The 22,268-nt window shown below is 40.0% G+C and overlaps 1 non-coding gene across 1 annotated transcript; it reads right to left on the reverse strand.

Annotated features, from left to right (window-relative positions):
- Positions 1 to 13,926: 13,926 nt before the first annotated feature.
- On the reverse strand, positions 13,927 to 14,058 carry LOC114908199. The gene has a single exon (XR_003796893.1).
- Positions 14,059 to 22,268: the final 8,210 nt, after the last annotated feature.

The following is a 22,268-nucleotide window of genomic DNA, read 5'->3' on the forward strand; positions in this document are numbered from 1 at the left end:
AATAGCCAGGTCATGGAAGCAACCTAAATGCCCACTGACAGATGAATGGATAAAGAAGATGTGGTACATATATACAATGGAATATTACTCAGCCATAAAAAGGGATGAAATTGGGTCATTTGTTGAGACGTGGATGGATCTAGAGACTGTCATACAGAGTGAAGTAAGTCAGAAAGAGAAAAACAAATATCGTATATTAACGCATATATGTGTAACCTAGATAATGGTACAAACGAACCAGTTTGCAGGGCAGAAATTGAGACACAGATATAGGGAACAAACGTATGGCCACCAAGGGGGGAAGCCACGGGGTGTGGTGGTGGTGGTGTGATGAATTGGGTGATTGAGATTGACATGTATACACTGATGTGTATAAAATTGATGACTAATAAGAACCTGCTGTATAAAAATATAAAATACAAAAATTAAAAATATTTTCACAAAAATTGCATGCAATAGATTCCCTAATGTCTCTTAAGAATATTTCGGAACTTTTTGGTAATGTTTCTAAAGTTGGATGAAAGATAACCTATAGAGGTCCAATGTATTTTTCTTTTCTCCAGACTTAGGATGGGCTGTTTCCACATATTAAGTAAAACAAGATATGACTGATGCAGTAAGTTTCAAAAAAACAGGTCAAGGGTTTCTGACATTGCTCTGAGAAAGAGGAATTGGACTGTCTTGAAAAAAAACTGAGATGTCAGTCTTCTCTCTTCTACATGGGAAAAATACAAGAAGTTTCTGTTTATTATTTCAAGATCTGAAGACTTACAGACAGTGCAGGAGAGAACTCTGCTTTGGATGCTTCTGTGTCCCAGCTCTTTTGGGAGAAACACAGAAGCTGAACTGTTTGTGAACAGGGTGACATGCATTCTCGATTTCACAGTGTCACTTTCATAGCTCAGCACCTACAGGCAGAATATAAAATAGGACCAGGATACCCTAGAACAGCTGTCCTTAAAATATCATTCTAAATGTTCCAAGGAAAAACTCTGTTTATGATGGAAATAAGACCCCCAGCAAGGCTTACAAGTAGAAGTAACTCAAATGGCACCAAATAAAACTGATCTCACCATGGTCTCTGGTAAGCAGTGAGAACCAAGTGGATACACATGTGGTCATTAGGTTCTTTGGAAATACAAAATGGCAGTCACATCTCTTGCCACATTGTCAATTCCTCCAGGGCAGGAGGTGTGTATTGTTCGCCTTTGCATCACCTGCAGAAGCTCCAGGACCGCGTTCTTCATGTGGTTGGCACTCAATAACCATCTGTTGATTGGATGAGTGAGACACTGTTGACCACACTAACAAGGGACTGGCTTGATGCCACTTTAGTTAGGGTTGTGAAATATGCCATGTAGAGCTCTGGACAGATCCAGTGTCTCTGCATCTTGTCTCCTTAGGAGCGGGGGTGGGGCAGCAGCTGAACCATTACCCACGTAGCTCTGTACTGTATGAGTTCCTAAAAGGAACGTGAGTACATGTGATTTTTCTTTTTTGGCAGAAAACTGAGTGTATTACATAATACATAAATTGATAAAATATGTACATTGTTTCTATCCTGATGCATCTTGACTATAACTCCCTTGAGAATCACATTTGTGTCTTGCTCTGTTACATCGAGACAGTGTTGTATAAGGGATAAAAAATAGACTCTGACCTGACTGCCTGGATTAGAGTTCCACATCTGCCAATCACTGTGTGACCTGGGAAAGTTACATAACCTCTCAGTGTCTTGATGTTCTCATCGGAAAAATAGGACTAGAGTGTTATTGTGAGGGTGAAATAAAGTGAATGCACATTAAACATCTAAAACAGTAGTTGGAATTTGTTAAATTCTCAGTGAAAGGTAGCCATTTGACAGAACCTTGTTCTTACACTTTTCCACAGAATTTAAGAACAAAGAATTAAACTTAACAAGCACCTGCTCTCGGTCTGTTGCTTTACATAACTTGCTTATTATGAGGCAAAGTTTCATATAAAGCAGGTCAGTTCTGCCTCCTATACAGGAGAAGTAATAACTGTAGGACTAAAACACGTGCATTAGTTTCCAAAGCCTGCTGTAACAAATCACCACAAATGTAGTGGCTTAAGACAACAGAAATTTATTCTCTCATCCATCTGGAATCATTTTTCCTGGCCAAAATCAAGATGTGAGCAGAGCTGCATCCTTTCTGGGAGTTCTGAAGGAGGACTTATTCCTTTCTTGCCTCTCCCAGCTCCTGGTGGCTGCCAGCACTCGGCTTGGAGCTGCATCAGTTTCAGCTGCCCCTGGTCCCACTGCCTTCTCTTCTGTGTGTAGCTCCCTCTAATAAGGATGCTCGTGATTGCATTCAGTGCCCACGCAGACAATCCAGGATAATCTCCCCATCCTAAAATCTTTAGCTTAATCAGATCTGCAAAGACCAGTCTGGGGCCCTATAAGGTAACATTCACAAGTTGCAAAGATTAGAACATGGATACATTTTTTCTTTTTTTTTGGTGGGGGGAGGTCATTTCTCAGCTTATCACAGCCCTTATAAGGATTTCTCAAACTATGAATTCTAAGATTCTATGACTAGACTCAGTATGCTTATTAAAGCATCCTCAAAATAGGTATTAAATAGCCCAAATAATGGTATATCTCAGCACTGAGAACTGCTAAATTTTTTATCATTATTCTTTCTCATTCTTTTTTAATCTTTATTTTTAAACTGAGTTTTAAAAAAACCTTCTGATACCATTTAAACATAAATTAGATTAATCTTGACATTCTATCATTTCATACTCCCTACAATTTTATTTTGTTGACATAACAGTACTATCTTTATATTATAAATGAGAAAACTGAAATTTAGAAAAGGTAGTGCCTTACCCAAAATCAAAACCTTGAGCCGACCAAGGATAGCAGCCAGTCTTTTGACATCTAAGCAAGTATTCTTTACATTTCATCCTAGTGACAAATTGCCTTCTTAGAAAGAATGTCAGTTCAAAAAAATATTTTAAAGAATCTTTAAAGAAACTTTCAAAAATCTTTTTTAAAAGTCTTTTGAAAATGCTTTAATGATGAAGTGGTCATTGTACTTTAGATAGCATAAATATTGCTCTGTGTGAGGTCAAAATAGAGATTAAAGAGGGATTGTTTTGAGAGTTTCTTTACCTTATAGCTTACTTATTTTTAATTTTTTAAATTAAAAAAAATTTTTTTTACATCTTTATTGGAGTATAATTGCTTTATAGTTTAAACCCATAGTTGTTGTTGTTGTTGTTGTTTTTGCAGTACGTGGGCCTCTCACTGTTGTGGCCTCTCCCGTTGCAGAGCACGGGTTCCAGATGCGCAGGCTCAGCAGCCATGGCTCACGGGCCTAGCTGCTCCGCAGCATGTGGGATCTTCCCAGACTGGGGCACGAACCCATGTCCCCTGCATCGGCAGGCGGACTCTCAACCACTGCACCACCAGGGAAGCCCTAAACCCATAGTTTTAATAAAATATAAATTTGCTATAGCATAAATGCCATGCAGTTATCTGTGTAACTGCTATGACATTATCTCTGTAAAAATCAGACTAATGTTGGTTTTTTGACTTACCCATGTACAATGGAAGCATTAAAACACTGACAAATGTTGCATGGCGAGGCTGAAAGCCTGGAGTGAAATACTGGCAATTACAGAAGGATGGATGGCAAGAAATACTGACAGGAGAGAGGGCACTGTTGGCAGCCTGGCTGAGAAGAGGGTCAGGTCATCATTATCATAGTCAAGTTTTTGTTTCCTTTGTTTAACCTGTTCTCCCACTGTCTTGAAATATTTGCAAATCTGAGAACAAGCACAGCCATAATTGAAATAGGTTATTCCTAAATTCTTCCTAGTCACAAGAACATGCTCTAACCATGAAAATTTCCTGTGGATTACACCTTAGTAAGTCCTCCATCCAAAAGACAGAGGGGACAGGGGATGAAGTAATGACAGTCCTTATTCGTGGATTTTAAAATTTGTAATATGGATTGAAGGTGTGGAGAAATCTAGTGGAATTGCAGTAAAAGTAAAAATAAACACACTGTGAGGTTCAGCCTGTTTACCAGTATGTGAGGGAAGTGGAATTTTCTCGGGCTCCTTTGAAGAAATAACATCAGGCTGGCAAAGAACAATAAAACGAGGCAAAACAGGAAAAAATTGTCCCACACATTCCCTGGATATCCCTACATCATGCATTGACTGGTAAGTGACTTTCTATTTTAAAATCCATCTAAAGGACAAAGAGGGAACTAAAATACCATCCAAGCTCTCTGATCAGAAGGGGTTCTATAAATGCGACAAATAAACATTCATTAGGTACAATACCATAATTTTTAATGTGCTTTTAAAAAATTTTTTAAAAATAGATCTTTATTGGAGTATAATTGCTTCAAAATACTGTGTTAGTTTCTGTTGCACAACAAAGAGAATCAGCCATATGCATACACATGTCCCCATATCCCCTCCCTCTTGAGCTTCCCTCCCATCCTCCCTATCCCACCCCTCTCTTGGTTATCACAAAGCACCAAGCCATCTCCCTGTGCTATGCTGCTGCTTCCCACCAGCCAGCTATTTTACATTCGGTAGTGTATATATGTCGATGTTACTCTCACTTCGCCCCAGCTTCGCCCTCCAACCCCATGTCCTCAAGTCCATTTTCTATGTTCTATCACTTTATTACTGCCCTGCAACTAGGTTCATCAGTACCATTTTTTTTGATTCCACATATATGCATTAGCATACGGTATTTGATTTTTTCTTTCTGACTTACTTCACTCTGTATGACAGACTCTAGGTCCATCCACCTCACTACATATAACTCAATTTCATTTCTTTTTATGGCTAAGTAATATTCCATTGTATAAATGTGCCACATCTTCTTTATCCATTCATCAGTTGAGGGACATTTAGGTTGGTTCCATGTTCTGGCTATTGTAAATAGTGCTGCAATGAACATTGTGGTACATGTCTCTTTTTGAATTATGGTTTTCTCACAGTATATGCCCAGTAGTGGGATTGCTAGGTCATATGGTAGTTCTATTTTTAGTTTTTTAAGGAACCTCTATACTGTTTTCCATAGTGGTTGTATCAATTTACATTCCCACCAACAGTGCAGGAGGGTTCCCTTTTCACCACATCCTTTCCAGCATTTATTGTTTCCAGATTTTTTGATAATGGCCATTCTGACTGGCTTGAGGTGATAACTCATTGTAGTTTTGATTTGCATTTCTCTAATAATCAGTGATATTGAGCATCTTTTCATGTGCTTCTAGGCCATGTGTATGTCTTCCTTGGTGAAATGTCTATTTAGGTCTTCTGCCCATTTTCTAACTGGATTGTTTGTTTTTTTGATATTGAACTCCATGAACTGTTTGTATATTTTGGAGATTAATCCTTTGTCTGTTGTGTCATTGGCAAATATTTTCTCCCATTCTGAGGGTTGTCTTTTTGTCTTGTTTATGGTTTCCTTTGCTGTGCAAAGGCTTTTAAGTTTAATTAAGTCCCATTTGTTTATTTTTGTTTTTATTTCTGCTACTCCAGGAGATGGGTCAAAAAAGATCTTGCTGTGGTTTATGTCAAAGAGTGTTTTTCCTATGTTTTCCTCTAAGAGTTTTATAGTGTCTGGTCTTACATTTAAATCTTTAATCCATTTGGAGTTTATTTTTGCGTGTGGTGTCAGGTAGTGTTCTAATTTCATTCTTTTATGTGTACCTGTTCAGTTTTCCCAGCACCACTTATTGAAGAGGCTCTCTTTCCTCCATTGTATGTCTTTGCCTCCTTTGTCATAAATTAGGTGCCCGTATGTGTGTAGGTTTATCTCTGGGCTTTCTATCCTGTTCCTTTGATCTATATTTCTATTTTTGTGCCAGTACCACACTGTCTTGATTACTGTAGCTTTGTGGTATAGTTTGAAGTCAGGGAGCCTGATTCCTCCAACTCCTTTCTTCTTTCTTAAGATTGCTTTGGCTATTTGGAGTCTTTTGTGTTTCCATACAAACTGTAAAATTTTTTGTTCTAATTCTGTGAAGAATGTCATTGGTAGTTTGATAGGGATTGCATTGAATCTATAGATTGCTTTGGGTAGTATAGTCATTTTCACAATATTGATTCTTCCAATCCAAAAATATGGTATATTTTTCCATTTGTTTATGTCATCTTTGATTTCTTTCATCAGTGTTTTATAGTTTTGAGTACAAGTCTTTCACCTCCCTAGGTAGGTGTATTCCTAGGTATTTTATTCTTTTTGTTGCAGTGGTAAATGGGAGTGTTTCATTAATTTTTCTTTCTGATTTTTCATTGTTGGTGTATAGGAATGCCAGAGATTTCTGTGCATTAATTTTGTATCCTGCAACCTTACCAAATTAAATCATTAGTTCTAGTAGCTTTCTGTTGGCATCTTTAGGATTTTCTATATATAGTATCATGTCATCTGCAAACAGTGATAGTTTTACTTCTTCTTTTCCAATTTGTATTCCTTTTATTTCTTTTTCTTCTCTGATTGCCGTGGCTAGGACTTCCAAAACTATGTTGAATAAGAGTGGTGAGAATGGACATACTTGTCTTTTTCCTGAGCTTAGTGGAAATGCTTTCAGTTTTTCACCATTGAGTATGATGCTTGCTGTGGGTTTGTCATCTATGACCTTTATTATGTTGAGGTAGATTCCCTCTATGCCCATTTTCTGGAGAGTTTTTAACATAAATCGATGTTGAATTTTGTCAAAAGCTTTTTCTGCATCTATTGAGATGATCATATGGTTTTTATTCCTTAATTTGTTTATGTGGTGTATCACATTGATTGATTTGCGTATATTGAAGAATCCTTGCATGCCTGGGATAAATCCCATTTGATCATGGTATATGATCCTTTTAACATGTTGTTGGATTCTTTTTGCTAGTATTTGTTCAGGATTTTTGCATCTATGTCCATCAGTGATATTGGTCTATAATTTTCTTTTTTTGTGACATGTTTGTCTCGTTTTGTTATCAGGGTGATGGTGACTTCATAGAATGAATTTGGGAGTGTTCTTCCCTCTGCAAATTTTGGAAGAGTTTGAGAAGGATTGATGTTAGCTATTCTCTAATTGTTTGATAGAATTCTAGTGTGAAGCCATCTGGTCCTGGACTTTTGTTTGTTGGAAGATTTTAAATTATGGTTTTAATTTCGTTACTTGTGATAGGTCTGTTTATATTTTCTAATTCTTCCTGGTTCCATCTTGGAAAATTGTACCTTTCCAAGAATTTGTCCATTTCTTCATGGTTGTCCATTTTTTTGGCATATAGTTGTTTGCAGTAGTCTCTTATAATCCTTTGTATTTCTGTGGTGTCAGTTGTGATTTCTCCTTTTTTGTTTCTAATTTTATTGATTTGTGTCCTCTCCCTTTTTTTCTTGATGATCTGGCTAAGATTTATCAATTTTGTTTATCTTCTCAAAGAACCAGCTTTTAGTTTTATTGATCCTTGCTATTGTTTTCTTCATTTCTATTTCATTTATTTCTGCTCTGATCTTTATGAATCTTTCCTTCTACTGACTTTGGGTTTTCTTTGTTCTTTTTTCTCTAGTTGTTTTAAGTGTAGCGTTAGATTGTTCATTTGACATTTTTCTTGTTTCTTGAGATGAGATTGAATTGCTATACACTTCCCTCTTAGAACTGCTTTTGCTGCATCCCATAGGTTTTGGGTCGTTGTGTTTTCATTGTCATGTGTTTCTATGTATTTTTCTTTTTAACATCTTTATTGGAGTATAATTGCTTTACAATGGTGTGTTAGTTTCTGCTTTATAACAAAGTGAATCAGGTATACATATACATATATCCCCATTTCTCCTCCCTTTTGTGTCTCCCTCCCACCCTCCCTATCCCATCCCTCTAGTTGGACACAAAGCACTGAGCTGATCTCCCTGTGCTATGTGGCTGCTTCCCAATAGCTATCTATTTTACATTTGGTAGTGTATATATGTCCTTGCCTCTTAGTCCCAGCTTACACTTCTCCCTCCCTTTGTCCTCAAGTCCATTCTCTACATCTGTGCTTTTATTCCTGTCCTGCCCCTAGGTGCTTCAGAACCTTTTTTTTTTAGATTCCATATATATGTGTTAGCATACAATATTTGTTTTTCTCTTTCTGACTTACTTCACTCTGTATGACAGACTCTAGGTCCATCCACCTCACTACAAATTACTCAATTTCGTTTCATTTTATGGCTGAGTAATATTCCATTGTATATATGTGCCACATCTTCTTTATCCATTCATCTGTTGATGGACACTTCAGTTGCTTCCATGTCCTGGCTATTATAAATAGAGCTGCAATGAACATTGTGGTACATGACTCTTTCAATTATTGTTTTGTCAGGGTATATGCCCAGTAGTGGGATTGCTGGGTCGTATGGTAGTTCTATTTTTAGTTTTTTAAGGAACCTCCATACTGTTCTCCGTAGTGGCTGTATCAATTTACATTCCCACCAACAGTGCAAGAGGATTCCCTTTTCTCCACACCCTCTGCACCATTTATTATTTGTAGAATTTTTGATGATGGCCATTCTGACTGGTGTGAGTGATACCTAATTGTAGTTTTGATTTGCATTCCTCTAATGATTAGTGATGTTGAGCATCCTTTCATGTGTTTGTTGGCAATCTGTATATCTTCTTTGGGGAAGTGTCTATTTAGGTCTTTGGCCCATTTTTGCATTGGGTTGTTTGTGTTTTTGATATTGAGCTGCATGAGCCACTTGTAAATTTCTTTTTATTTCTTCTTTGATATCTTCAGTGATCTCTTGGTTATTTACTAGTGCACTGTTTAGCCTCCATGTGTTTGTGTTTTTTACGTTTTTTTTCCTGTATCTGATTTCCAATCTCATAACGTTGTGGTCAGAAAAGATGCTTGATATGATTTAATTTTCTTAAATTTTCCGAGGCTTGATTTGTGACCCAAGTTATGATCTATCCCAGAAAATGTTCTGTGTGTACTTGAGAAGAAAGTTTATTCTGCCACTTTTGGGTGGAATGTTGTATAAATATCAATTAGATCTATCTGGACTATTGTGTCATTTAAAGCTTGTGTTTCCTTATTTATTTTCTGTTTGGATGATCTGTCCATTAGTGTAAGTGGGGTGCTAAAGTCCCCTACTATTGTGTTATGTTTGATTTCTCCTTTCATGGTTAGCGTTTGCCTCATGTATTGAGGTGCTCCTATGTTGGGTGCATAAACATTTATAATTGTTATATCTTCTTCTTGGATTGATTCTTTGATAATTATGTAGTGTCCTTCCTTGTCTCTTGTTACAGTCTTTATTTTAAAGTCTATTTTATCTGATACGAGTATTGCTACTCCAGCTTTCTTTTAATTTCCATTTTCATGGAATATCTTTTTTCCATCCCTTCACTTTCAGTCTGTATGTGTCCCTAGGTCTGAAGTGGTCTCTTATAGACAGCATATATATGGGTCTTGTCTTTGTATCCATTCAGCCAGTCTGTGTCTTTTGGTTGGGGCTTTTAATCCATTTATATTCAAGGTTATTATTGAGATGTATGTTCCTATTACAATTTTCTTAATTGTTTTGGGTTTGTTTTTGTGGGTCTTTTTCTTCTCTTGTGTTTCCTGCTTAGTGAAGTTTCTTTAGCATTTGTTGTAAAGCTGGGTGGCGGTGCTGAATTCTCTTAGCTTTTGCTTGTCTGAAAAACTTTTGACTTCTCCATTGAATCTGAATGAGATCCTTACTGGGTAAAGTAATCTTGATGTACATTTTTCTCTTTCATCACTTTAAGTCTATCCTGCCACTCCCTTCTGGCCCACAGAGTTTCTGATGAAAAATCAGCTGATAACCTTATTGGGATTCCTTTGTACATTATTTTTTGTTTTTCCCTTGCTGCTTTTTATATTTTTTCTTTGAATTCAATTTTTGTTAGTTTGATTAATTTGTGTCTTGGTGTGTTTTTCCTAGGATTTATCCTGTATGGGACTCTGTGTGCTTCCTGGACTTGGGTGACTATTTCCTTTCCCATGTTAGGGAAGTTTTTGACTATAATCTCTTCAAATATTTTCTCAGACCCTTTCTTTTTCTCTTTTTATTCTGTGACCCTTATAATTTGAATGTTGGTGCATTTAGTGTTGTTCCAGAGGTCTCTGAGATTGTCTTCAATTCTTTTCATTCTTTTTTCTTTATTCTGCTCCTTGGTAGTTATTTCCACCATTTTGTCTTCCAGCTCACTTATTCATTCCTCTGACTCAATTATTCTGTTATTGATTCCTTCTAGTGTATTTTTCATTTCAGTTATTGTGTTGTTCATCTCTGTTTGTTTGTTCTTTAGTTCTTCTAGATCTTTGTTAAACATTTCTTGTGTTTTCTCAGTCTGTGCCTCCATTCTATTTCCGAGATTCTGGATCATCTTTACTATCATTACTCTGAATTCTTTTTCAGGTAGGTTGCCTATTTCCTCTTCATTTATTTGGTCTTGTAGGTTTTTACCTTGCTCCTTCATATGTGACATATTATTTTGGTGTCTCATTTTTTTCTTCCTTTTTTTTTTTTTTTTTAATGAGTGGGATGTGTTCCTGTCTTACTGGTTGTTTGCCCTGAGGCTTCCAAAACTGGGGTTTGTAGGCTATTCAGTAGAGCTGGGTCTTGATGCTGAGATGAGGAACTCTGTGAAACCTCACTCTGATGAATATTCCCTGGGGTCTCAGGTTCTCTGTTAGTCCAGTGGTTCAGACTCGGAGCTTCCTCCACAGGAGCTTCGGCCTGACCTCGGGCTCATGAACCAAGATCCCGCAAGCTGCCTGGGGAGGCAAAAAAACAAGAAACAAAAAACAAAGTAAAAAATAAAATTAAACTAGGAAAGTAACCGATATTTTAGGAAGAATATAAAAATAAAAATATAGATGAATCAACAACTGGAAGCTACATCAGTACCACAATAGTAAAAAAGAGGAGGAGGGAAAAGAAAAAAAAAAGGGAGGGGGAAGGCCTTGGCTGTGGAGTGTGGGGCCTAAGCAAGGGCAAAGTTTGGGGGGTGGGCGGGGCCAATGCTCAGGACCCACAAGGCTGGAAAATGCTTTGAGGGCTGTGGGGGCTGGGGCTTAGGCTCAAGGAACAGAAGGGGTCCCGGTGTGCTCCCCACCCCTGGTCTCAGAGGGCAGGGGACCTCATCTGGGAGCCCAGCAGGCTTTCTGGGCTCTAGTGGGAGGGGCAAATGCCCTCCTCTCCTCTCCTGCTACTCCAGTCTGGGAGGGCCCCTCACACCTGCCTCTCCTGATCTCCCCTGCCTCCCTCTTATGCCCCCAGACCCATGCAGCTTGGATGGGGCTTTGAAACGGGGGTACCCATCTGGGAGCTCAGCAGTCTCCCCGGCCTGAGTGGGCCAGGCGATCACCCTCTGCTTCTCTCCCATTCTTCCTGAAGAGTCCCTCCAGCCTGCCTCTCTTGATCTCCCTGGCTTCAAGGGCACCGATCCTCTCTGGCTTCCAGTTCTCCTCCCACCTCAGTCCCCCTATGTCCTACCGGTTCACTTTGGGGTTCCTCTTGTCTCCTTGGGCATCAGAGTCCCTCACCAGCAGCTGGCAGGTACCCTAGTTGTGGGGAGATGCTAACTCCGTGTTTCCCACACCACCATCTTGACTCCACTTCCTCCTAATGTGCTTTTTAAGATAAGGAAAGCTCTGTAGATTAAGCATTTCTTCACAGAAATATCATAAATATATTAGGTGTCAGCAAGTGTGGTTCCTAAAATTGTCAAGCAAAGTACATTATTCAGGGCTTCCCTGGTGGCGCAGTGGTTGAGAGTCCACCTGCCGATGCAGGGGACATGGGTTCGTGCCCCGGTCCGGGAGGATCCCACATGCCGCGGAGCAGCTAGGCCCGTGAGCCATGGTCACTGAGCCTGCGTGTCCGGAGCCTGTGCTCCACAATGGGAGAGGCCACAACAGTGAGAGGCCCGCGTACCACAAAAAAAAAAAAAAAAGTACATTATTCAGAAAAACAAGGCAGATGTTATTTGTATAGATGCTGTAGTTTTTGTTAAAATTACACACACATACATCTACACAAAATCCACTACCACTTCACCTCTAACTTTATTATTGTGTCTATCTATCTATCTAATGTTTATTTTAAATAACCTCTGTGGCAAGGTTAGTATCTGAGGATAGTGGCCCAGAGCCTCAGACTATCAACCTACAATGGAAAATCTGGTTTCACAAAATGGCTTGGAATTAAAGGGAAGTTTTCTGGGGTAAATCTCAGTGAGATTGTTGGTCTAGAATAGTGAGTCAATTCAGCTTTGGTTGCATAATAACTACCCCAGATCTCAATAGCTCAAAATAACATGGTTTAATCTTGATCTTGGCTACACATTAGGAGGTCCATGTATCTCTCATCTCCTAAACGCACTATATTCTTTTCAGGGTGATGATGGAAGCCAGAAAGAACAACCCCAAACAGGTGAGCACCCTTGAGATCTCTAATTGTGTTAAATGTGCTAACATCAACTCTGCTAACAATGAAAATTGACCAAGGTGAGTCACATGACCAAACTGAACATTAATGAAACTGAACATCCCCCTACACCTCCCTAGAAGTAGGGGAAGAGACTGAATATTTCTGAACAATAATCCAAATTATGGCAAACACAAAATCTCACTTTTGCCTTGGGCATAAATGTCCTGGAGATGGACAGTGCTGCCCTAGGAACACCTGGCACTGCTCCCCACATGGCCTGGGTTCCCGGGGAAGCCAAGGATGCAACACAGAGCAGCTGCCACTTCCCAGCCTCTGTGTAGCCTCTGTCTCACCTGTCTGCTATGACTGGGGAAGGGAACCTCGAGCTAGGTCCTGTGCAGTGTAAAGGGAGGCAGCGTCCTGTGGTGGAAGGGCTTGGGCCAGGCTATCAGAGAGCCACAGGCTGAATCTCAGTTTGGTACTTGCCACCACGATGATCATGGAAAAGACGATTTCTTGTAGTGTCTTTTCTAAATGCAAGCTGAGAGTAATATCGTTGTGAGAACAAAACTACCATATAAGTGATGTGTCTGGCATGGTGCCAGGCCCAGAGTAGGTGCTCAATGGACCTGAGTTTCTCCTCCCCGCTGAGGGAGGAGGCTTCAGAAGGAATGGGTAGAATAAGTGATGTCAACTTCTGCTGAGACAATCATTCATCTCAATATTATTACCTTGCCTGGTGCTTAACTCTGGTACTATTGCTTTACTTTTTTTTTCCCCCCCACAGAAAGTGTTTTATTGCTTTTAGAACAAAATAAGATGCTCTCAGAACTTTTTTCAGTGAAGAAAATACTTTTAGAACTTCAAAGCTGTTTAGACCTTTTCTAAAACACTATTTCTGTCAGCTGATAAAGTAGGCACTTCAATATAGCAAACTCTCCAGAAGCAAGTGCCTGGGCTGGATGGCACAGCTCACAACTGTGTGGTCCCTGAGCTGTCCTTCTGGATGTGGCCATCTGCTCAGAAGTGGGGCTTGAGCTTGCGGCTGGTGTACTGAGTGTCAGGTCGGACCTCCTTGCCCTGCCACCAGCGGCACTCATTCTTCTCCAGCACCGACTCTCGGCTCTTCCTCACCACCCCCACCTTGCCATCCTGTACAGAACCCTGTGCAGGAGACATGGCTGTGAGCAGGTGGACCGAGTGGCCTGGATGGCACCCAGGTTAATCCGGGCAGGGAAAAGTGGGAGCTTCCCCCGAGTCAGGTGGCCTCAGATGCCCCTTCCACAACAGAAGTCCCCATTCTGGACACCCTCTTCCTGGTGACATCTGTGGGGCAGGCAGACGCCAAGCTACTTTTGGGGTGACCCAGGCCAGGATTGGCTCACAAGAGTCTATCCAAGGAAAGCCATAGACCCTGTGCCCACTGCTGCCACTTAAGGCCCTAGTCTGGCTGTGGTATCAGTACGCTTGGTACAGACCAAGTTGGGGCTCCCAGCAACTACAAATGTCTGAGGTAGGAAAACAAGGCTGCCCAGCTCGTGGCAACCCTGACAATGATCCTCAAGGGGTGATCTTGGCCTCTAGTCCTGGCTGAGGAGAAAAGGGACCTCCCACAGCTCTATGGGAGAGAGGCACTTATTGCTTTACTTTTAATGTGCGTTTGTCTCTGCAATTACATTAAACAATTTTTGGAGGAAAGGGTCTTATCGAAGGCTCCGGGTCTCACGCAGTACTAGCAGCATCACCCTTGTGAGAAAGAGTCGGGAGAGGAGAAATGAGATCTCTGTGTCAGTCCTGGCCCTGCCACCTTGAGCTGGCACTTCCTTTCTCTGGCTGTCTTTTCCTCATCTCTAAAATGGAGATGGGACTCCAGCCCCTAGAACTGTGCCTGAACCATAGTAGAGTTTCAATGAAAATGCCTTGGGTGAATGAATAATCCCTATTCACTCCAAGAAGTTCTAAAATTCTATAATAAAGTTGGCTTAAGGCAGAGAAATAAGTGGTTGAATTTTTAAAAATAAAATGAATTAAACATTATTTCCAACAATACATCATCAGATTTCATATCCCTCCTTCCCAGAAAAATAGTAATTTGAAACAAATGAAATCCTATTTGCCATGTGAAAAGATTCCTCTCGAAGTCAGTTGTAATTTCTATTTAGCCATGAAAAATAAATCTATTCTGGCAGACATCTTTCTAAATTCATGATGTTGACAAATCCTCCAGCTATACTATGCAACTTGGTACATTTAGTTTGCCTGATGACTTACAGCTTTTATATAACTCAGCAGACCTGCTGGATATTGAATAACTATCATGGGTTCCCCACTGACTTTCAACAATGAAAATTTCTGCATCAACCAAAAACATACTTACCACTGAAACACAGGAATATTCTTTGTTGGTTCCCCCCCCACAACCCCCAAATTGTCTGTAAACCTAATTTTGCAGTAAAAACTTGAATATACCCACTGAAGCATCTATTAAAGTAGTAGGAGGGATGGTTGAAACCAGACCATTGTCGTGCTTTCTTATGGAATTCCTGGAGGATGATTTATGGAGCTTTAGTCAGTGTTGCTGTTTTTATCATTCCTGGCACCACCTTATGCTGGGAAACATTTTTTTCACTCCTATAAGAAACCATGAAGAGTTTTGTAGAGATGAGGAAGGATGCAGTCTCTACTGTCTCTCCCTCTAGCCTTGCTGTCTAGAGAAAACAGTTCAGCAATTTCTTTCAGACCCATAGGACTTCTCTAGTTGTCTAAAACTGGACCTGGAACCAGAGGTGTCTGTGTTTAAATCCTGACTCTGCTGAAACCGTGCAGCTCACATGGAACTTGAACACAGTTTAAACCCATATTGGGACTTGAACCCACAGGCTGGGACTCGAACCCAGCCTAAACACACTGTCTTCTTTTTTTTAAATTGGGGTATAGTTGTTTTACAATCTTGTGTTAGTTTCTACTGTACAGTGATGTGGAGTTTCCCTGTGCTATACAGCAGGTTTTCACTAGTTATCTGTTTTATACATATTAGTGTATATACATCAATCCTAATCTTCCAATTCATCCCACCCCTCCTTTTCCCCCTTGGTGTCCATATGTTCTCTACATCTGTGTCTCTATTTCTGCCTTGCGAATAGGTTCATCTGTACCATTTTTCTAGATTCCACATATGTGCATTAACATATGATATTTGTTTTCCTCTTTCTGACTTACTTCACTCTGTATGACAGTCTCTAGGTCTAGCCATGTCTCTATAAATGACCCCATTTTGTTCCTTTCTATGGCTGAGTAATATTCCATTGTGTATATGTACCACATCTTCTTTATCCATTCATCTGTCGATGGGCATTTAGGTTGCTTCCATGACCTGGCTATTGTAAATAGTGTTGCAATGAACATTGGGGTGCATGTGTCTTTTTGAGTTATGGTTTTCTCTGGGTATATGCCCAGTAGTGGGATTGCTGAGTCATATGGTAATTCTATATTTAGTTTTTTAAGAAAACTCCATGCTGTTCTCCATAGTGGCTGTATAAATTTACATTCCCACCAACAGTGCAAAAGAGTTCCCTTTTCTGTACACCCTCTCTAGCATTTATTGTTTGTAGATCTTTTGATGATGAGCATTCTGACTGGTGTGAGGTGATACCTCATTGTAGTTTTTATTTGCATTTCTCTAATAACTAGTGATGTTGAGCATCTTTTCATGTGCCTCTTGGCCATCCATATGTCTTCTTTGGAGAAATGTCTATTTAGGTCTTCTGCCCATTTTTTGATTGGGTTGTTTGTTTTTTTGATATTGAGCTGTATGAGCTGTTTGTATATTTTGGAGATTAATCCTTTGTTGATTCATTTGCAAATATGTTCTCCCATTCTGAGGGTTGTCTTTTGGTCTTGTTTATGGTTTCCTTTGCTGTGCAAAAGCTTTGAAGTTTCATTAGGCCCCATTTGTTTATTTTTGTTTTTATTTCCATTACTCTAGAAAGTAGATCAAAAAAGATCTTGCTGTGGTTTATGTCAAAGAGTGTTCTTCCTATGTTTTCCTCTAAGAGTTTTATAGTGTCCAGTCTTACATTTAGGTCTCTAATCCATTTTGAGTTTATTTTTGTGTATGGTGTTCCCGGGAATGTTCTAATTTCATTCTTTTACTTGTGGCTGTCCAGTTTCCTCAACACCACTTATTGAAGAGATGGTTTTTCTCCATTGTATATCCTTGCCTCCTTTGTCATAGATTAGTTGACCGTAGGTGTGTGGGTTTATCTCTGGGCTTTCTATCCTGTTCCATTGACATATATTTCTGTTTTTGTGCCAGTACCATATTGTCTTGATTACTGTAGCTTTGTAGTATAGTCTGAAGTCAGGGAGTCTGATTTCTCCAGCTCCATTTTCTTTTTTTTTCCTTAAGATTGCTTTGGCTATTTGGGGTCTTTTGTGTCTCCATACAAATTTTAAGCTTTTTAGTTCTAGTTCTGTGAAGAGTGAAGAATGCCATTGGTTATTTGATAGGGATTGCATTGAATCTGTAGATTGCTTTGGGTAGTATAGTCATTTTCACAATATTGATTCTTCCAATCCAAGAACATGGTATATCTCTCCATCTGTTTGTGTTATCTTTGACTTCTTTCATCAGTGTCAGAGTTTTCTGAGTACTCTTTTACCTCCTTAGGTAGGTTTATTCTTAGGTATTTTATTCTTTTTGTTGCAGTGGTGAATGGGATTGTTTCCTTAATTTCTCTTCCTGATTTTTCATTGTTAGTATATAGAAGAAACACACTGTCTTTTTTTTTTTTTTCTTTTTGCAGTATGCAGGCCTCTCACTGTTGTGGCCTCTCCCGTTGTGGAGCACAGGCTCCGGACACGCAGGCTCAGCGGCCATGGCTCACGGGCCCAGCCGCTCTGTGGCATGTGGGATCTTCCTGGACCGGGGCACGAACCCACGTCCCCTGCATCAGCAGGTGGACTCTCAGCCACTGTGCCACCAGGGAAGCCCACACACTGTCTTTAATTGCAATCACACACCTGTTCTCAGGACTTAATGAAGCTCAGGTTCTTTATGTCTCATCACAAAAACAATTCAGTGAGAGACAAAGTGAAAGGTAAGAAGTGGATTTACTTAGAGAGAAACACACTCCATAGACAGAGTGCAGGCCATCTCAGAAGGTGAGAGGCCACAAAATATGGGGTTGTTAATTTTTATAGGCTGGGTAATTTCATAGGCAATAAATGAGAGGATTATTCCAACTATTTTGGGGAAGGGGCAGAGATTTCCAGGAATTGGGCCACCACCCACTTTTTAAAATAAATTTATTTATTTTATTTATTTAAATTTTGGCTGTGTTTGGTCTTTGTTGCTGCATGCAGCTTTTCTGTAGTTGCAGCCAACAGGGGCTACTCTTCATTGCGGTGCACATGCTTCTCATTGTGGCGGCTTCTCTTATTGCAGAGCATGGGCTCTAGGTGTGCGGGCTTCAGTAGTTGTGGCACACAGGCTCAGTAGTTGTGGCTCACAGGCTCTAGAGTGCAGGCTCAGTAGTTGTGGTGCAGGGGCTTAGTTGCTCCACAGCATGAGGGATTTTCCTAGACCAGGGATCGAACCCATGTCCCCTGCATTGGCAGGCAGATTCTTAACCACTGCACCACCAGGGAAGTCCCTGCCCACTTTTTGACTTTTTATGGTTGGCCTCAGAACTGTCCTGGCAGTGGTGGGTGTGTCACTTATATGCTAATATATTACAATGAGCACATAAGGAGGCTCAAGGTCCACTGGAATTCAAATTTTCCATCATCTTGTACCTAGTTGGTTCTAACAAGTTTTTGTCCTGTCCTATAGATATGCCATTCTTTTAAAGGTTGTGCCCTGCCCCCTTCCTTTCTGTTTCACTACCACTCAGACAGCTTACTTAACCTTTTTGTGGCTCAATTTCTTCATCAATAAGATGGAAATTAGAATTACTCTTGTGAAAATTAAATGAGTTGCTATGCATAAAGGGTTTACAGTAGTTCCTGGTACCAGTAAGCACTATGTAATTACTTGCTACCATTATTATGTCAATAGCATCTTTCCTGGTTTATTGTTTCCACTTTGTTGTTTGAGTCTGGATACCACTGTGGTTACAAGTTGATAGACTTCTTTCCTTTTGCCTGCTCACTTTTCATCTGTTTTCAGAAACATCTATTCAAAACTGGAAAGAAAACCCCATCTTTAATAAAAGCAATTCATCGGGCAGGGAGGAATTTCTAAGCTGTTTAGAGAGGTTACTCTCTTTCTCCAGCTTTGTTGAGTTTTATGTTTTCCTTTGGGCAGCAGACTCATTATGAAATAGTAAAGAGTAGTGAAGTTCTGGTCTTGCATCAGAATGATTTCTGATGCATCCAATTTGCATGTTGAAAGTCATCTTTCCAGAAACACAAAGCCATCATTTGGGGAAAATAATCATTTCTCCAATTCAGTGTCAGTAAAGAATTTCCTGCAGCAAGAATGAAAGACAATCTTAAGAAGGTGCATCTGATAAGAAAATAAAAATATCAGATTTTATTTATAATGGAATTCACAATGTATTAGGCACCTTGGGGGCATCATTGTGTTCTTCTCATTAGTTTCTCTTATGTGTTCCATTGTCTTTCATTAAGATAGCTCATCTCTCTCTTTCTGGAGAATCAAAGCAGGAATTTAGACTTCCGGGGCACATCAATAAGCCACCTGTTGTACGGATTATTCATTTATTGGGTGTGAGGGCAAATTGAGAATAAAAAAGAGATACAATATTCTAGAAATTGGGTCAAATTTCTAAATTTGACCTGTAAATTAAACCTGTAAATTAGGTCATATATTTGCCTTTAAAAGTTATGTCTCAGAATGTAAATGACTTATTTGACAAGTGTCCTAGATGGCTTATTAGAATATAGTACAGGGCTTCCCTGGTGGCGCAGCAGTTGAGAGTCCGCCTGCCGATGCAGGGGACACGGGTTCGTGCCCCAGACCGGGAAGATCCCACATGCCGCGGAGCGGCTGGATCCGTGAGCCATGGCCGCTGAGCCTGCGCGTCTGGGGCCTGTTCTCCGCAGTGGGAGAGGCTACAACAGTGAGAGGCCCGTGTACCGCAAAAAAAAAAAAAAAAAGAAAAGAAAAGAAAAGAAAAAGAATATAGTACAGATTGCCAGGACATTTTGCTAAAGAAAATGGTTTGCCTCCCTTGCCAAAATAAATCACCTTGGAGGCAAATAATATTTCCCTAAAAGGTCTACTACAAGGCAGCCTGTGACCTTTGATATGTGGCAGAATTAATTAATGTCTGTAAAAAATATTCCAGTTTGGCATCTGTGTTTGAAAGCAAAGGCTAAGTGGGGGTGGCCGTGGGGGCTGTAGTGAATCAAGAGCACCTACCTTTTCGGGCACTCCAGGTTTAAAGATGGTTAAAGGAACCCAGTCGGAAAAAACCCAAAACACAAATATTGTCCCCATGAGTCTGATAGAGTGCAGAAATGTTCCTGTTCTTATATTCACTGATCCATTTCCTTAAACTGAGAATAGAAGCAGAAAAATGGAGACACAATCTTGCTGCTGTTGGGTACAATTCTTGTGACCTTTTCCCATCTCTATGAATGTAAATGCAGAAGGTGAGAAGAGCAAGCTTCTATTCTTAGGTAACATTAAAAAATACCTGCCTCTTTCCCTCCATTTTCACAGCCGGATCCTGCTCACTTTCCCTCTGGGCCCTGAGAGAGCTCCTGGTCAGCTTTCCTACACGTCCTTTCTCTTGGAGCAGCAGAAATAGCTGTTCTCTCCTAAGGGTCATTTTGACCATGTCATTCCTCTTTATTTGAATACAGATTTGCCTCTCAATTGCTTTTTTTTTTTTCCTCTCAAGGAAAAAAACTACAGGCATATTTTTAAAAACTTTAAAAATGTAATAAATCATGAAACATAAAACAAGAGCAAACTACAAACTTAGATATCCCATAATCCCTAAACTGTTTCTAATACTGGTGTGTGTGTGTATGTGTATGTGTGTGCCATCCTTACATGGTCGCTCAGGGCTCCAAGAGGAAATTCCCGGAGGCATGAGTGGAAACTGCCAGTGTAGGGGGTGAGGAAATGCATAATGTCACTTCTGCTGTCAAAGCAGAGTCTGCCCAGATTCTCAGGGGGGCGTGGCAAAGAACTTGTGGCTATCTTTAATCTGCTCTATCCCACCCTTGGGTTACAAATTATTTATGATCCTCTCATATGCAAAATACTCCTATCTAAGATCACAAAGTCTCATCCCATGACATCAGAGGTTGGCAAATTTTGGCTCGCTGCTATTTTCCTAAATAAGGTTTTATTGGAACATAGCCATGTCTGTTAGTTTGTATATTGTCTGGTCTGTGGCAGCTTTCAGGCTACCACTGTAGTGATGAGCAGTTGTGACTGAGCCCTCATGGCCTGCAAACCTGGAATATTGACCATCTGGCCAACTGGTGCTATCAGCTCAAAATCTAAGAGCTCATCTTCTAAATTAGAGCAGGTACAGAGAAGGCTCCTTAAGTGTAGTTATTTTCTATCTGAAGACCCGTGAATGCCCAGTACACAATGGTGGCTCAGAGACAGGGTCACCTCAATAGACACTCCCATTCAAAAAGGAACAGGAGGCACGTAGCTGTCATTAGTCCACTGCAATTCTAAAATCGGGCAACCACATGTTGCCAGTTTGATTATGGCACAGGCCTTCTCCCTGGGAAGTCTTTTCCACAGCTCTTGGCTTTACTCTCTGGGCTTTTGGTTCTGCCAACATTATCCTTCCTTTTCTATGTAACCCATGTTGGAAGCTGAGTGGTTTTCTCAAACTACTTCTTGTCCATAGTAGGTTGGGATCGTAAGATATCTTTTCCTTTTGAACTGTCTCTGTCCTTTTAAGTCCACGCTGGTAAAATTCTTTTATAAAGTTTTTGGTTTTCTTAGGTAACAATTTATAATAAGCTTATTTAGACAAAAGCCACACCAATATTTCCTTTCTTGGGCCCTTCTCTATCTCTGGCTTCCTGTGAGGCCACTAGGGGATAGGCCCATAAGATTCTAAAAAGCCCTGTTGCTTAACTGAGAAGGTCTATGTAGCAAACCCTTAAGATTCTTAGATGTTCTACTACGTACACTCTTAAATATTTATGAGGTCTTAACAAGAGGTCATACAGCCATACCTTGAAATCTTTACCCTGAAGTCATGCTTTACTGATGACACCCTGGGTTTGATCTTTGCCTTGAATCTTTTCTTGAGAATATTTTGCTGGGAGAGACTACGGATATGAAACAATTTTTATTTTCAAACCAAGCAAGTCCTGGATTCCTCATATTTTCTCTAAATTTTGCTTGAAAACTTAATAATTCTTTTAAAAGTTCATCTATCTTCTCTAGTATATTGACAAAAGAATCTGGAAGCAAGTTGGCAGCTTCCACATTCTGCCTAGCCATCTTCCCAGCAGATGTCTGATTTCTTTAGGCGTCCTTTCTATTTTCCATATAACCACAGGGGTCAGCCTTGCCAGACTTTCCACCACTACATAATAGTACCTTCCTCGCCTCCTTCAAATCCCCACCAAGTGTCTCCCCAGGCCCTTTGAGCTTCTGCCTGTTGCCCAGTCCCAAAGTTAATGCATATATTTTACATTTTTGTTAGGGCAGCATCCCATTTCCAGGTACTAAATTCTCACATATCTTCTATATTTAATGCATAATCACAGACATGATTCCCTTTTACCTTTCTCCTTCCACAACTTGATATACTCTCTCCTGTACAAACACAAAATTTAAAAATTGCCCTTTCTTATTCTTTCTCTGGGTCTTCTGCTTTAAATGACCACGTGT

This window comes from Monodon monoceros, unplaced genomic scaffold, assembly GCF_005190385.1.
Source record: "Monodon monoceros isolate NGI ecotype Baffin Bay Population unplaced genomic scaffold, NGI_Narwhal_1 Super_Scaffold_3, whole genome shotgun sequence".
NCBI lineage: Eukaryota > Metazoa > Chordata > Mammalia > Artiodactyla > Monodontidae > Monodon > Monodon monoceros.